This window comes from Python bivittatus, unplaced genomic scaffold (genome assembly GCF_059951505.1).
Source record: "Python bivittatus isolate LINGU-HERP-01145 unplaced genomic scaffold, Pbiv_v1 ctg000570_np1212, whole genome shotgun sequence".
Classification (NCBI taxonomy): domain Eukaryota; kingdom Metazoa; phylum Chordata; class Lepidosauria; order Squamata; family Pythonidae; genus Python; species Python bivittatus.
The window spans coordinates 5,528,229-5,545,133 of record NW_028277097.1 but is presented as its reverse complement, the minus strand read 5'-3'; positions in this window follow the sequence as shown (position 1 = coordinate 5,545,133).

The window sequence follows — 16,905 nt, the reverse complement described above, 5'->3', positions numbered from 1 at the left end:
CCAAGTTTTCAAATTCATTTTGAACTTGAAATATGTCATCCATCTGCTGATGTATTTGGAGTCGGCACATTTCGTATGTATATTATCACTCAATTTTTGGAACTGCTACACAAAGTTTGTTTTGACACATCTACTTTGGGGTTCACATAAGGTTGAAAACTCCCAAATGCCATTCTGCACCCCCACCCCCAAGAAACAGAGCTGAGTTCACAGCAATAGAAGCTTGGCAGTACAAACGTTATGACAGATTATGCAAAATATGTCAATTATTGGAAACATAATTGACTTAATAATAATTCTGTTTGAAAATTGAACAAGTGGACTATTCAGAATTTATCCTTTCCAGTTAGAAGAAGTGAATAAAAAGTTAATATATTTGTAGCATTTGGCTTTTGCAAAAAGCTAAATTTCAGGGAAAATTCATAAAAGAAATAGTATAAAATATAGAACACGTTGGGGACAGTGATGTTACAGATGCGGCTGAATTATTGTCTCTACCATCCTTTGCTGTTGGCCCTAATGACTAGGGATACTGAGTTGAGCATTAACTGGTGGGCCAGAGGATGTTATAGGAAAATGATTGTGAACTGTGAACCTTAATACTTAGATGAGCCTGCTCCAATTTGTGCCTTCAGATGTAAGACTACCCCTTCCATAATCCTCGCACAGCAAGGCAAGGCTGTAAATTATGAGAACTACACTCCTATATTAGTCTGGCACTGTGTGCTAATATTACAAAAGCAGCAGATGAAATGTTAAATGAGACGCCAGTAAGTGTGAATGCCATATAGGAATACTCTTTAAGACCATATGTGGTCTTCTTTAACATATGCCTGTATATCAAGTACTTTGAATACTCTTTGAGTGTTTTATAAAACTTAAGATTTTTTTTATCCTATTACAATATTTAGCTGCAAAGACACAGGAGATTCAGTAGGAACTCCCTGGTGTATTAGAATATTTAAGTCAATTAGTAGTTTCTTGCTCTGTCCAAAGACCCATAATTGACAGTGACAAAATATTTCATAGACGCACAAGGTATGCCATGCCTACATTTATAACTGTTTTCCCTCTCTTTATGGTTTATAATATGTCCCTATTTTTCTCTTTGAAGATGCCTACTTAGCATGATTTCTTAGAATTACTCCTTCTCTTTTCTCTAAAAATTAAATCTCTGGATGGGGAACAGATGTTTCTTCCCTCTTGTGCATATGCATCTAAATGCATTCCCAGTAATATTAAGACACCTTACAATGCACTGGCTGAGATTTTTAATATTGTCAATGCTATGTTCTAGATTGAATTGTTGAGAATATAAGATAGGACACAGGATGGCCATAGTTTTAGGTGTTGGGCACTACTGCATGATCTTGCTCAATAGCACAAGTTGCCAAAACCTAAGCTAAAGAAAATTGTATCATGGCCTAAATCATGTCAGATTTTAGGGATCTAAACCCTGAACTCATGTGAAAGTATGAACATCTCCCAAGATCTCATCATCTCCCAAGATTTCAGCTATTTTAATTTAAAATATATTCATTTACTCTTGTAATTCCCTGGATAGTATTGATGGATATTATAGGGGTTCCTGCAGGCTTTGTGTTATTGACAAAGGTTGACAATTGTAGTAGAACAATTATGACTTTACAGGTATCTTTGGTCAAAATGAACAAACAGCTTCAAACACTGTTTTAGCTTTTCCAATCAATTGAGAATGGCTCTTGCAGAGTCAAGAAACAGCTTGGAACAATCTGAGGAGAGTCTTGATTTGACTATCACAATGTCAAGGTTTGAAGTTGATCATTGATACTGAAACTGAAGTGTTAAAATCAGGTCCTTATCAATGGAGACTTTTGGAGAACATAGCACTATAATAATGCTGTTGATAACATGAGATAAAGGGAACATCATTTAACGCACCACCCCCCCCCCCGCCCTCCAAAATCATGGCACCAAGCAAGTGTCTTAAAGGAATTTGTTTCAAAACCCTGGGTCACTACCCAAAATATTTTCTTTCTGATGGCCATTTCTTTCACATAAAATGTTAGATGTGCAAAAGATTTTACAATCTGAGTAAGTACAAACTGAAGAGAGTTTAAACTTTCTCCTGCTCTAGTTCTTCAGACTCATATGAAGCATCACATCTGTTGTCAATGTGTATGCTAATTCTCCAAGAGTGTATCTTCCATTAAGTTTAAAGATGAGTGTACTCATATGAATAGTAGTCTCAGGGATCAAATCTCATGTTTCTTTCTCCTGCCAATGTATACTAATAGATTGAGAATATGTATTTTTCTCAGTGGGAAGAGTGGGTAATTATCTTTGTAGCCTTATTGTAATGGATCTCTCTGATCTTAGGCTCTTTTCTGTTGGATCTTGGTCCTTCTGATTGTCACAGTAATCGTTAATGATAATGTGGTTTCACTGCCATTTTGATTTTTTTTAAAAAAAAAATCCAAATTGGAGTTTAAACTCTCAGATATACTTAATAAAATTTTAAAAAAGAAATAAAAACCATCCAAGGGCAAAAGGGCATTTTGGCTCACTTTGCATCATTGTGTTTCCCACTGAGGCTTTCACCCTATCAAAACATGAAGCTATTGACTCTTGGCCTCTGCAAAGTTTTTTCATCCTGCCATCATTTTTGTACATGAATCTCCCCAGGGGCCTTTGATTGGCCCTGATAAAATTGTTTAATGAATGTTTATTTAATTAAAAGGTTTTAAGTGTAATTTTGGTATGGTATAGGACAGCATGTATCTTAACTGATTTGTTGTTTTAGAGGCTGGAAATTGTTTGGTTTTTATTAGGTTGTCATGCTTTGTAATTTTACTGTGTAAAGATTTGTTGTACCGGTTATCTGAGATTATGATGCTTTAATTGTTTTTTGAACTGGTTGTTATGTACTTTTTGGAAAGGTGATTAGTATTATTGTTGGTTGCACAGTCAGCCAGATGTTTAGACTGGATTTGGCATTTTTATCCACCTATCAAGCTTACCAAGGACCTAGGGATAAGCAGATGTTGTTGTCTGATGGTGTTAAAGGTATTGTCACAGGATATAAGCTGTTCCAAGTAAAGCTGCCTTTTGCAATGGACTGATGGTGATTTTGTCAATGCTGATGGTCTTCAAGTGGTGCTCCAGATGTTTTGGGATTGCACCCAAGGTGCATATTACTATTGGTGCTATCTTTGCTTTCTTTTGCCACAGACATTCTATTTCTATTTGCAGATCTTTGTATTTTGTGATTTTCCTCCAGTTCTTTCTCTTCTCTTCCGTTGTCACTCGGTATTGCAGTGTCCACTATCCAGACCTATTTGTCTTTCTTATCAACAGTTAAGTCTGGGGTGTTGTGTGGCAGGTGCTTGTCTGTTTGAATTCTAAAGTCCCAGAGCACTTCAGCGTATTCATTTTCTATTACTTTATCTGTCTTGTGGTCCCACCAGTTCTTGCTTGCAGGCAAATGGTATTTCTTCCAGATATTCCAATGCACCATTGTTGCTACTTTGTCATGCTATTATTTGTAGTCAGTCTGTGCGATCTTCTTGCAGCAGCTGACTAGGTGGTCCACTGTTTCTTCAGCTTCTTTGCAGAGGCAGCATTTGCTGTATGTTGCTGTCTTCTCAATTCTGGCTTTGATGCTTTGTTCTTAAGGCTGGTCTTGTGCAGCCAGAATTATCCCCTCTGTCTCTTTCTTCAACTTTCCTGCTCTTAGCCATTGTCAGGTCTTGTTAACTGCTTTGCCTGCTAGTTTTTTATGTACTGGCCATGTAATATTTTGCCTTGCCATGTCTTTTTTCTATTTTTCATTTGATCTTTCTTGTAGGCCAGTTTGGTCTCTTTGGTATTCAGTAAACCTTCACAGTGTACTAGCTTCTTATTGTGCACTAGATTATTGGTGGTGTTGTTGTTATTACCAGTGACCTGAACTGTATAGGCACTGGGATAGACCAAGTAAGCTCTTCTTCACTTCAGTGAGGGCAAACGATGCTTGAAAAAAACTGAATGAGGTTGTACAATTTCCCAAGAATCCTGAATGTTATGCAATGTGTGTGCACTGGTTCTGATGTTATGGAAACAAGCATCATATGCCCAAGAAAAGATATCACTGATGGTATAGCATAAGGCATTTCCAAAGGATTGATATGTGCCACATGCATCAGTATATATAGAGTGAGGGACCCCCATGACTATTGTTGTGCCAATTAGAATTAAGCCGGTAGTTTGTAGTGCAGTTACAAAGGAGTAGGTCCCATTGAATCCACTGTGGCTTCTATCTGAGCAAACATGGTTTGGATCATGTTCCAAATGCACAGCTGTTTTAAAGTTTCCCATGCTGCTTTAGTTCTGATAACTGGGGACAGGGGGCTCATTTTGATTTTTGTTTTTGTTTTAATTAAAAAACCTTAAGCATTGAAAAGTGATGGAAACAGAACAACTTCACTGAGTTAAAAGCAGAAGAAGAGACCATTGCAAATACATCATTTCTTGGGTTTTTTTTAAAATGCTCAGTTCCCATAAAAGTGTACCAATGTGTATAACAACAAAGACTTTTGCTCAAAGTGCAGATGTGATCCATCCTGCACAGCACAGGTGCAGGGAGACACTGGGAACCAAACAGAGAGTCTAAGGGAATTTGATCCTCCGTTCCTGAAGGCGGGGAAGGAAACCCTCAATACTCAACTGTCTTACACGTTTCTCATTATATAGAGTAAAAAACAGGATGGAGGCAAATAGTGGATCTATTGCCCCTGAGGGTAACACTTCTTGATGTCTGTTTAGAAATTTAAGAAATGACTTAGACATGCTAATGCCCCAAGCAATGGTGCCATTAAGTATGGTATTTCAGTTCTAGGGTTTGGGAGGCGGCTGAAATTCAAGCTCTTCTCTACCTCTCCTCCTTCCCTTAGAGGTCTGCTGGAGAAATGAAAAAATTTAGACACAACTGAGGCTTTGCTTTACAGGGCATCCCAATTCTTTTTAAGAATTAAAGGAAAGAAAAAGAAAGGCTGTATTTTTTCAAAATAGCGGGCCCAGCTAGCTGCTTCCTGACTAATGAACTCATCTTCATGCACTGGTTGCACACAATCTCTGGTCACCAAGTCAGCCATGGAGCAGCCATTTGAATAAGTTTTCCCAGACATAGCAAAGAAGACTGGGAAGCTATTATTTCCTGATTTCCCTCTCTTTGGAGTCCTTGGTGCTCTCTGAGCTTGGTTGTTTGCTTGCAGATGTTTCATTCATTAGTACACTGATGATATTACCTAGTTGGGTAATAAAACATTTTCAAGCAAACGATCAAGCTCAGAGAACACCAAGGACTCCACAGTTCAATCCTGAGCTACAGATATTCTCTTCTATTGTATCCCCTCTCTTTTCATTGGATTCATTCATTCATTCATTCATTCATTCATTCATTCATTCATTCATTCATTCATTCTTTAGCATCATGATAGACAGAATTGGGAAGGGGAACTTATCTTCTGCCACATTTTTGGGCCTGCATTTTAGCCCTTCATGGGACTTATATTATTATTTACCTAGAAGGAGGAAAGGAGAGTTAAAATCCAATGTTAGATGACATCTAATCATGGGGAGTTACTTTAACCCTAAATAGCCCTGGGGCTAAACCCTACTGGATTACTCTGGGCAGTTATCTGAGTTAAGATGCTTGTGCAACAAGCTAGTTTCTTTCCCCATGAACCAGTGAAGTGAGTCTTGTGTACAGGGCAAAAGAGTGTTTAACCTAGTGAGGACTAAAAGTGAAAGAAGAGAATGCTTGACAACTGAAGCCCATCTTGCCCAATCACACCGAGCTTTACAGAAAATCTTTCCTACTAATTTCTTTTACATGGGTTTCTCTTAAATTGTATGTTTGGGCTGCTGATGGTTTTGACCACAGTGGTGTCTTTTTTTTAAAGGATTTTTGCAATGAAATACCTGTTTCATTAGTGTCATCTATTTTATTGATTCCAGCATTCATTAGTACATTTTTAAAAAATTTTCAAGCTGGCTTCTAAGGGTGCTGTACCTTAAAACCAACCTAAAATATTTTAAATAATTAAGTATTAAAAAGAAAGCAAAAACTAGGAAATAATTTAGTTCAGAATCCTCCATCACAGTCTCCTTGGTTAGCATGGAATAAGGGCAAGATCCTTATTATACATTAATAACTGTTTAAAGAAACAGAAGCAGAGAATAGAAACAATTGAACAGTTTTTATAAGCTAGTAACAATTAATCAGACAATTATTACATCAAAATGGGTGGATAAGTCTGCATTTAACTTGGTGCTTCCACTGAGGATTCATGGTGAACTAGATGTTCCTGAAGGAGCAGGAATGGCATTGTGGCCAGTGCAGTCTCTCAAGATTAAGGAGAGATCGTGAGATCACCCCTTGCACTCCAGACATCTGCTCCTTGTGAGAAGACTGTAGGAACTGAGGTTTTTGCAGTCAGCTCATGAGTTGAGTGGCTGGGAGTTGAGGGATTTCAATCAAGCTCACAGCCATAATGCAGTCTATATGGACACAAAGTTCGCACTACCCTTATTCCTTAAACACTTTCGGATGTAACTAATTTACAGCCAAAGAGAGATTTTCTGAGTGGCAGGGTAAGAAAACTCAATTTGGTGAGTCAACATTTTTTCTGGATTACAAAGGGGGAAAAAAAAGATTTTAAGATTTAAAAACTTTTGGCAAAAAGCTTAACAAGGAATGGATGTAAGAAAGTTTAAGCCAGATAAAGGGGATAGTTATTTTGAAAGATTATTTTTTGGTGAAAGTGCTTTTGAATAAATTGTAAATAAAATAGACAAAAGACCTGGACCTTCATGGGAATGTTTTTTGTTTACTATTACAAGATACTATATTAATGGATAATGCGACCATACAAAAAGCATTTCATCAATATTATTTGAACTTGTATACAGGAAGTGACATCTCTTCTATAGAAAATAGATGAATAGCTAAAGAAACAAAGTTTAGCAAGGATTACAGAGGAACAGAGACAGATTGTGAACAGACCTATATACAATAAGGGATGTTTCTGAAGCTATAAAGAAGATTAAACCAGGAAAGGTGTCTGGACCAGATGGATTGCTAGGTTCTTATTATAAATGTTTTGAGGATGGACTTTCTCAACCTTTACCAAACACGACGAACTCTACCTTACAGGGAGGAAAGATGCCAGAGAGCTGGAAAGGGGCCAGTATAGCACCAATACCTGAAGAGAGACAAGATCTGACTATAGGCCGATATCATTATTGAATAACGACTACAAGTTGTTCACAATGATTCTAGCTGATAATGACTGAAAATAATTTTGCAAGAATTTATTCATGAGGATCAATGTGGGTTTTTAGCTAAAAGACAGTTAAAGGACAATGTTAGAAATGTGTTGGACATTTTGGAATAGCTGGAGCAACATAATGAGATAGGTGTCACCAGCCCAGCAGTAAACCCATGAGGGGAATTTTTGAGTTGGCCAGTCCAGGGTTCTGGCAGGAAGAATGGGCCTGATTCTGAGCTATAATCACCTTTCAGAGAATTCATTATGTTTAGGTTAGCATTTAGCTATCACAATGATGCTCACTGACCATCGATTTCTAACAGTCTGTCTCTTGTTAGAATAATTAAATAACTCATATCATCCCTGAACCTTCTACTTCCCATTTTTATCCTGATCAATTCAAAGAATATGATTCTTACTGATTCATATTCATTCAGTGCTCCTATCAACACAACACCTTTCTGCTAGCCAATAAAGCAGATTGTCTTTTTTCATTCATGCAGAGCGTATTTTTACCCAAAATGCTGAAAAGAAAGATGCTGCTGCTTTAAGCATTCAATTAATTTTCAGGACTGAATTCCTTAAAGCAGGTTCAACTCTTTTTCAGGTTTGATCAGAAGCCTTAAAAAAAATAAGGGTGTGGGGCTACTGCTTTAATGAGTAGCAGAGAGGTAGTATACTCATGTTTACAGAAGGTCTAGAATACTTCTGCTAAATCACTCACACAGTGTACACAGCTCCAAGGTTTATGCATTATTTATTGATGCATAAGTAAACGATGATTAGACCTCCTATAATTTGGTATTGTAATGGAAGGCATGTGTGAGGAGGATACTGGAATGGAAGATCAAGTCTATCAGGAGGGAGGGAATACATTCCAGGAGAGGGTACAAGGCAAGCGCTTTCTTAGCCCGCAGCAAGACTGTGAGAAGAAGAAGAGGCTTAGGCTAGCCCCTCCCTACAGTCTCACGGGGTATATCCACTAGTTGCTTTAGCATAGATTTAGTCTGGCAAGATTCTGTCTTTAGGATGCAAGCTAATAAAGGAACTATACTGGACTGGACCGCCTCATCATTGTTCTTGGGCTGGGCCTGATAGGTATCCAGGAACCAAGTAAAACAAAATGTTAATTAATTTGCTATCGTTTGTGATAAAGTGGCTAGATAAACAGCAAATAAATTCTGTAAGTGGCAATAGGTTCAAGAAACCAGAAGTGTTAAATACAGTGAAATTCTGAGCAGTCTAGCATGATTTCTCCTTCATCTTTATGCGATGAATGGAATTCTTGGGAGATTGAGCAGATCAAAAAAAATTCTGTATTAAATGTGAGAACAGCTGCTTTTTCGACATCCTTCTTCAAAGGCACTTAAGGAAAACAATCACAATTAATAAGCTTTGGGGTTCTGGTTGTTTTATGGAGATTTACATTCCCTACTACTCTCCAGCCTGAATTGTATTTGTGGGTTATTATCAGCAGTGACCTATTACTGAAGTAGTTTAATCTAACTATTTCCAGCCATTTTAATCACATAACATTTGGTCTGTGAGATCTTTTATATATATCTAATCTACATCTAATATATAATAAATATCTATTAAAATTATATGTCTATAAATATCTATTAAGTATTATAAAACTATTATATATAATCTTAATAGATATTTGAAAACACAACCAAGAAAAAGATAAAAAAAGGAATTAAAAAAACAACACTAGAAAGTAGAGATTTAAAAACTATATAAAATTAAATAAAGATCTTTGGAGTAACTTTAGATTAATACTGCACATAAAATGATCATAAATCAATTTGGCACTTCAAGACCATTATTAAAATCAGATTAATATTCAGTAACTAACAAAGACAGCCAGTATAATAAGAATAGCTAATCAGAATTAGTCACAATTAATTAACACTAATCACAATTAACAAGAGTTTCTATCTAAACTAAGAGGCAAGCAAAATCTAATATTTTAAATCCTTATGGTCAGAGGAACCCTAACTTTAGATGTGGTACAATCTCTATGCAGATTATAATCCATAAATGGTCTCCAAGTTCAATTCAGTACAATTAAGACTTGCTTTTCAAATATGACATTGATGCTTACTGCCAGTTTGGTCTGCCATTTTCTAGCGAAGGAATTATGTATGATTTCTAGTAAGAGACACAAAGTATCTTCGCAGCTGTTATCATGTACAAAGCCAACTCCATATCCCATTGTAGGGCTGCATAAGTCTTTGCTTAATCACTACACCCAGAATCAGTGACATCTGCAGGAAGAGTGGGGGGGGGGGGGAGTTCAAAAAAGTCAGAAAGGCAGCTGTGATTGTATAATGTCACATACATGTAGAAAGGGGCAGGGCTTTCATCATGTAGTCATGGCCTCCATGTTGACATTTGACCTGCCCACCTCAGTCCACAGATACCATGATTGAGAATGTGTTGTTGTTAGAAGCTCAAGCAGCATACTAATTGTAGTTTGGTGTGATAGTTTATTGGGAGCCTTATAGATCTCCTTAACCTTAAATAGCTCAGGATGAAGAAAACTGAAGTGGAATGTGAAGACCTCCAATAGACCTTTTCAGTCTAGGTGAATGGTAACAACATGGTATTTAATTCCTCCACATAATCAACTTAGGGCCATATGTGATGGTGAGACCCAAACTAAAAGGAGACTGAATGAAATGGGGACAGATCCAAAAATAAGTGAAGCCAACATTTGTTCTCTCACTTTCAGGAAGTCACTTTTGGGCACCCTACAAATGTGTGGACTTCAGCTCATTGAATGCTCAACAATGGAGTTAGTCATGCATTTGGATGTCAAGGTTGAGAATTGTGTCCCAAGACCCTATTTATGGGACAATTGAATGCCTGACAAAAAATAAGGGATTTAAGTTACAGGACAGCCACTTTCCTCAAGAAAAACTTCCTAACAATAAGAACAACGTTGAACCAATTACCTGGAGAGGTGGCAGGCTTGAATCTGTTCAAGTAGGGGCTCCGTTTGCTGGAGATATTTTATCTTGGATTCCTGACTTCATCCAGGAGCTGGATTCAAAAGTCTCTGGTCCTGGAGGAAATTCTACACTGAAGTCCATTTTGCAGTTTCTCAAATATTTTCTTCTCCTGGCAATGAGATTTCTGTTTTTATATCTTATTCTCAGGGTGACTGAGAATTTCTTTCTAATTTCTTCTGATGGTGTTTCTGAGATTTCTTTATGGCCTGAGGTGGCAAAGGACATGTTACTACTGGAGTTGTTTTCTGTTACAACCATTTCCATCCTTCTGAAGCCTCCCCAGCTATCCCCATTTGAAGTATGGACTTAGTTCCCAAAATAAGTGGCAATAGCCATGCAGACTGTGGAATTCTGGAGGTTGCCCACGTATCTGGAAGACACCCGGGTCAAGGACAGTTGGGTTTGTTCACTTTCTGGAATTATCTTTTGGGCATGGAAATTTTCTGATATTGTCAGGCCTAGGACATCTTATCAGATGTGGATTATGCTTCTTGGTAGCAGGAAACGTGTAATGCCATTTTTACATATGTTCCATGAACTCAATATTTTGCACATGTGTCTCTGACTGCAGGCAAGTGCACAAGTTTGAATGAAGGGAGTCCATGCTTTTGGTTTTTGGTAGCAGTTGCTTTATTCTATCTATCTGTCTGTCTGTCTGTCTGTCTGTCTGATCTATCTATCTAGATCTCCTCCAAATGGTCCCAGCTGACATTTTCTCCAAAGTGATATGTTATAGTACTCAACCATCATTCTGATCCAAAAAATGTTTTTGTTTTTTGTTTTGTTTTCTTTAATCTGGGCTCTTAAAAAGCTAGTCTCTCCTAATCTTCCCTCTAGATTAACGAAAATTTGTCTTGTCAGACAGATTTTTAAAAGACTCAGTATGGGTGCCTTCCAGATGTTGGAATCAACCCCTAATCCCAACAAAGTTGGCCGGGGATTATGTGAACTGTAGTCTGTCATTTCTAGTGTGTGCCGAGTTCTGCAAAGCTGCTTTCTGCAGTTATGAAGACTTGACAGAGAGAGGGGGAGGAAAATTGTATCTCATTCAATTCTACCTAGGTGGCAAGAAATCTGTTATGTATTTTATGCTCAATAAAAAAAAAAGCGAACTCACAAGATTTCTATTTATTACACGAGGACTGCCATCTGTCCTCTATTTAATTAGGGCTGCACTAGTTGTATGGCGGAGTATTAAATGTGATCTGGCTCAGCTTAAGAAAATTCTTTGTATTTACACAAAGCAGAGCAATGTTGCTGGAGAAATGTTAACAACAGAGAGAAACTGGGAAGGCCTCAAACAAACAAAGACAACATCAATAATTAAAACCAAATAGTTTGATGCATGTTGCGGAGAGGAGAAGCTGCGTAGATAGCATAGAATTTTGACCCATTCTAAAACTTCACTGAACTTTAACAAGAATAGCAGGGTATATGGAATGTTAATTTAACTCCCTTCCCTTCTCACAATTCTGAGTTTTAGCCAAGAGGTAAGGAAACTGTGTACCAGTTATGGTTCATACATGCCAATGATCCATATTTATGCCCAGGTTTTCTGGTCAAAGTCTCTAGTAAATACTACCCCAATTTCTCTTTTTTTTTTACTTTTGAAGATTTATTCATGGATTGACTTCATTTTTATCCTACTTTTCAGACCTTTATTGTCTCTCAGAGAAAGGGAAAAGGCTGAGGAGATAGTTTTTCAGGCCTGGAAAGCAGGGATGAGCAATATGCAGGCAATTAAATGCAGTTAGGCTGGACTGATCTTCTCTTCTTGGAACTCCTGCCCAAATAGAAATTGTGGCTGTTGTTCTTTTGGCTGATGTAGAAAGCCAGAATTAATGATGTGCTGAAATCTGCTTTGCAGTTCCTCAAATATTTCTTTTCCTATGAAAGACACTTCTGTTTTTCTATCTTACTCTCAGGATGCTTAAGATTTTTTCTTCAAATCTGTCTTGGTGGTGTTTTGACCTTCTTTTTTGTTGGAGGTGTTAGAAGTTACAACTGCTAGTGATTTCTGTTATATCACTTTCCATCACACTGAAAATTTACTCTTCCCAGTCTGAAAAGGTTCAGTGAAAAGAAGTCCCTCACAATGTCCCTCTTTATGGAGACTATATGATCAGTGGAAGAGGTCAGAATATGTTGCCTTTCAGCCCTCCAGAGTCAGGAAAACCATCAGTGGATGCTGAGGGTCTTTCTGGAAGGGAAAAGTAGGCTCCTTTGTCCAACTGAAGAGGCCATGTGATGGAAATCAAAGCATTCTGTGCATGTATGTGTGTGTTCCTGAAAGAGGGAACCTCACCTGAGGAAAGATTTGTGAAGCATGCTTTACAATTATAACAGAAAAAAATATTTATTTGCAGAAATGGATAGATAATTGTGGAGTCCTTGGGGTTCTCTGAGCTTGGTTGTTTTCTCGCAAATGTTTCATTACCCGGCTAGGTAACATCTTCAGTGCTAGAATGGGATGGGGTTTGCTCTCTGTTTATATACTGTGGCATGGGTTTTGTTTTGTTCTATTCCACACCCCTCCGCCGGTAGTTCCTTGATTAAGTTATTATTTACTGCTTGTATGTCTGGTTGTAATCTTGGTGTTAATCTTTGCTTATCTGGGTGATGATTGCTGGTGAGGAGATGTTCTGGTCTTTTGTTTTCTTTTCGATTGTCTCTTTTGAATAGTGTGTAGATGTTGTTTACCTCTATGTGCCTGTTGATGGCTGCCTTGTCTGGAACTACCTTGTCGAGGAACTACTACAGGTGGGGAGAAATAGAACAAAACAAAACCCCACCCCCACCAACACTGGCAGGGCATGCCACAATATATAAACAGAAAGCAAACTCCATTCCATTCTAGCACTGAAGACATTACCTAGCCGGGTAATGAAACATTTGCGAGAAAACAACAAAGCTCAGAGAACCCCAAGGACTCCACAGTTCCATGCTGAGGTACACATATTCGTGTCTATTGGATAGATAATTCCCAGTACCTGGCTAACTATGTCTTGTTAGAAGGAAAATCCAAGATCATGTGGTCTGTGCATGTGTCTCTGGGAAGAAAGTTAGAGGGAAGTGACTTTAGATAAGCAATTTCTCAGACACAGAGTAGGGAGAGTAATAAACAAAGAAGGGACACCGAATAAATCCTTAACTCTCCATCCATACCATGTCCCCTTATAGGGGTGCTAAAGAGATCAGGTTCACCCAATCTGTACTTCCAACATCACACCCTTTGCTATAATATTCTTCCTGGAAAGCAGAGTTCACACTCTTTCAAGGACTCTTGATTCCAGGATCTTTGATTAATATGTTAATAGTAGAAATTACTATTATGGTGTTTTTTCTGAGTTCAGCTACCTCTGAGAAGTCTTCAGAAATAAAATAATAAACCCATAGGATTGGAATTGAATCCAATTTCCTGCTTTTGTAGTAGTGCATTCTTGACAGATAGCTATCCAGCCTCTTCTTGAGCAGTGCAGGAAACCTACTACCTTTCTGGGTAATTAGGTTGGACTGTGTGAGGCAGCTTCCACTCATGAGCTGTGGGTTGTATTTCCAGTAGAAACCCTGGACCTGCTGAATGAGAGACTCAGAGCGATGCAACCAAGGAAAAGCAGCGGAGCAGTTTTTTTTCAGTAGCATGCATGCTATTTCTCATAGCCATTTCGAAGAGGCGCTTTGTGCAACCCTTCAAACAAATCAGCCCTTGAAGATCTGAACAGGCACAGCAATTGTTTCCATTGTTAGGATGTTTTTCATAAGATTCAACTGAAATTTACCTTCCTGTAATTGGAATCCATTATTCAATGCTCTGCCCTCTAAGGGAACAGGTCTTGGCCTTTGGGCATGTGAACAGTGCTATGATCACTCTTCTCTTCTCAAGGCTAATCGCAGAATGAGGACGTGTCTTTGGTGCAGAGTATGGGACTTGGACTAATGAGGTCTAGATTCCAATCCCCACTCGGCTATGATGCCAGCTGCTATCTTTCTAACCATTCTAAATTAAATTGGCATGAGGGAGGGAGAGAACTTTTGACCTCCGGATAGAAAGATGATATGGGAATGCTCTAATAAATATGCTGATAGTGTATCATATCTCAGAAGAGTGGACTTCATTAGGATGAGGCTATAGCTTAGTAGCAATAGAAGGTCTTGGGTTCAGTCTCCAGGTATGGCTGCAAAAGATCCCTTGTTAAAAATGCCAGTCAGTCTTAAAAATAGTTTAGTTTGGTGGATCAAGGTGTTGGCACTATAGGAAGCCTCAGATTCTGTAGTCCTTGTGAATCAGTCTGCTGTCTTGGCAAAGGCCCACTTTTTCATTTGCAAAGCCTGGTTTTGTTTTTCCCTGTGGTCTCTATTTTTATAGTTCACGTCTTGTTTTTTATATGTTCAAAATGTTGAAGGGTGTTTCTTTCTAACCTGCTCTTTTCAGCAGAAAGACTGTGTGGAAGGATGGGTTGTAAAAAGAGTGTAGGCAGTTGGAAACTGTGTACCTTCCCCCTTATTTCTAAAGCACCTCAGCATCCAGATGGGGGAGAGGTTGTTTTAAAAGCCCTGTGTTTGGAACAGCTGGGTTTGGTGGTGGTGTGGTAGTGTGCTGGGTGTGTAGAGGAGAGGCAGAAGGAAGCAAGGGAGAAAGCAGCAGTCAAGGTTTGTGGAAAGGCCAGGAGAATAGCAATAGATATCCTAGGGCAGTGTTGTCCAAACTTGGCCACTTTAAGATGAGTGGACTTCAACTCCCAGAATTCCCCAGCCAGCATGGGGACCAACCCTAAGATGAGTCCACTCATCTTAAAGTGGCCAAGTTTGGACAACACTGTCCTAGGGATAGCAGTAGTGTGTAATTGTTAGAGTAGTATAACAGTGAGTTATAACAGTAAGCTGTAAGACACCCTATTTGAAAACCATGGCCGCAAAATAGCTCTAACTTTGCTTTCAAATTCTATCAGAATTTTTTTCTTTTCTTCTTAATTTTTTTTATGAACTCCAGAAAATGGAGAAGCAGCCAAAAAAAAAAAAAAAGTTTCCCATCCCCAACACGCCCCTTTAAGCCCCCTTGAACATAACTGGTTGTGAGTTGCTTTCATTCCTTTTAAGTTGTTAAAACCATAACTGCTTATGTTTCCCAAGCTTTCAGTTCTCCAAGCACTTTTGTACACTTAATTCTGGGAGACTGGAAGGCTCAAGAGATTTGTAATGGGATATTGCACACTTACTCTCTGAAGCTGCTGCCTTGTATTTGACCCCATGTTGGTAATGATGGAAAACTATTATCAATACTGGCTGTGTAGCAGTTTTTACATAGGACTACATGCTTGGTGGTCTCAGTCTTATTCCCTATAGACAGGTAGCCTACATCATATCACATCACAGAATAGACACAACTATTGAAGTTGACTAGTAGTCTCAACAGATGTTGAGGGCTACATAGGCATAGAATCCAAATTTTCTTCTTTGCCACCCATCCAATGGCTAATATGCTGCCAAAGGCTTTATTCATCAAGAAGCATAGCGAAAAAGCTGCTGTTCTCCACTGATAATCATTCTCTGATGTGATTGATAACTCTACTGTTGTGCTGAAAAATGCCTTGAGGTTTCTCCAAATAAAATCTTCCTCTGTGAAAAAAAGGTTCTTCTTTTTTTTGAGGGGCAGGGTTAACTTTATATTTAAACTGCTTGAGAGTTTCTTTTGAAGTTCTCTTGGTGGTCTCTGAGCTTGGTGGCTAGTATGGTTGCATCCATCTTGATGATACCTCCCTGGTTGCCATACTTCTCAACAGAAGAAGCCAAATGGGGAGAAATTTGCTAGGTTACCTTGACTCACATCATTGAAAAAGACTTGGCAGAACAAAAAATCAGGCAACATTTTCCCAAGACATTTGATGATTCTACAAATACATAGCAAACTGGCTCATTAAAAAAAAAAAAAATAGAAGAAATTCTGCAGCCTGTTTGGTGCATATATTATGCAAGCAGCAAGAAGAAAGAAAAGAACACTATTACAATATTGCCCCAAATTACTTGGGGAGCAGATTTAGAGATTTTGATTCCTGAATAATCCATGGAAGCATGAATGGTTTATCTTTCCTTTTAAAAAATGGGAATTGCACTTATTTTTAAAGTATCATGTATAAGGTGGGTGAGACATCTCTTCTAGGGTTATTGATCTTTCAGAAACAGAAGTCTTATCTTGTACTTCCTGAAGTGCCTGTATTGTAGATTTGTATTGTATTGTATTGTATTGTAGAGTAGGTGACAGATAGAAAATTGACTGAAGTTTGACAAAATTTCTCAGTAAATGCAATCCCCAAGTTGGCCCAATCCAGTTTGATGATATTTGTTCAGGTTTTTTTCTAAATAAGAAATGCTAGACATGGAAAATCTCCTACCAAAGTGAGCAATAGAATAAACAGCAGGAAATGCAGCAATTGAAAAAAAGCCAATGAAGAGAACTGCAGAAGGATTACTCTCTGTCTGAGAAACTAATGGTAAAAGTATAATATCTTCCATTTTTGACCAAACATTCTAATGTCAAGGCAAGTAATGTCTAAGTCTAAGTCTAAGAGCTGCTCCAAAATCAAATAAGTAGGAAAAGCTGA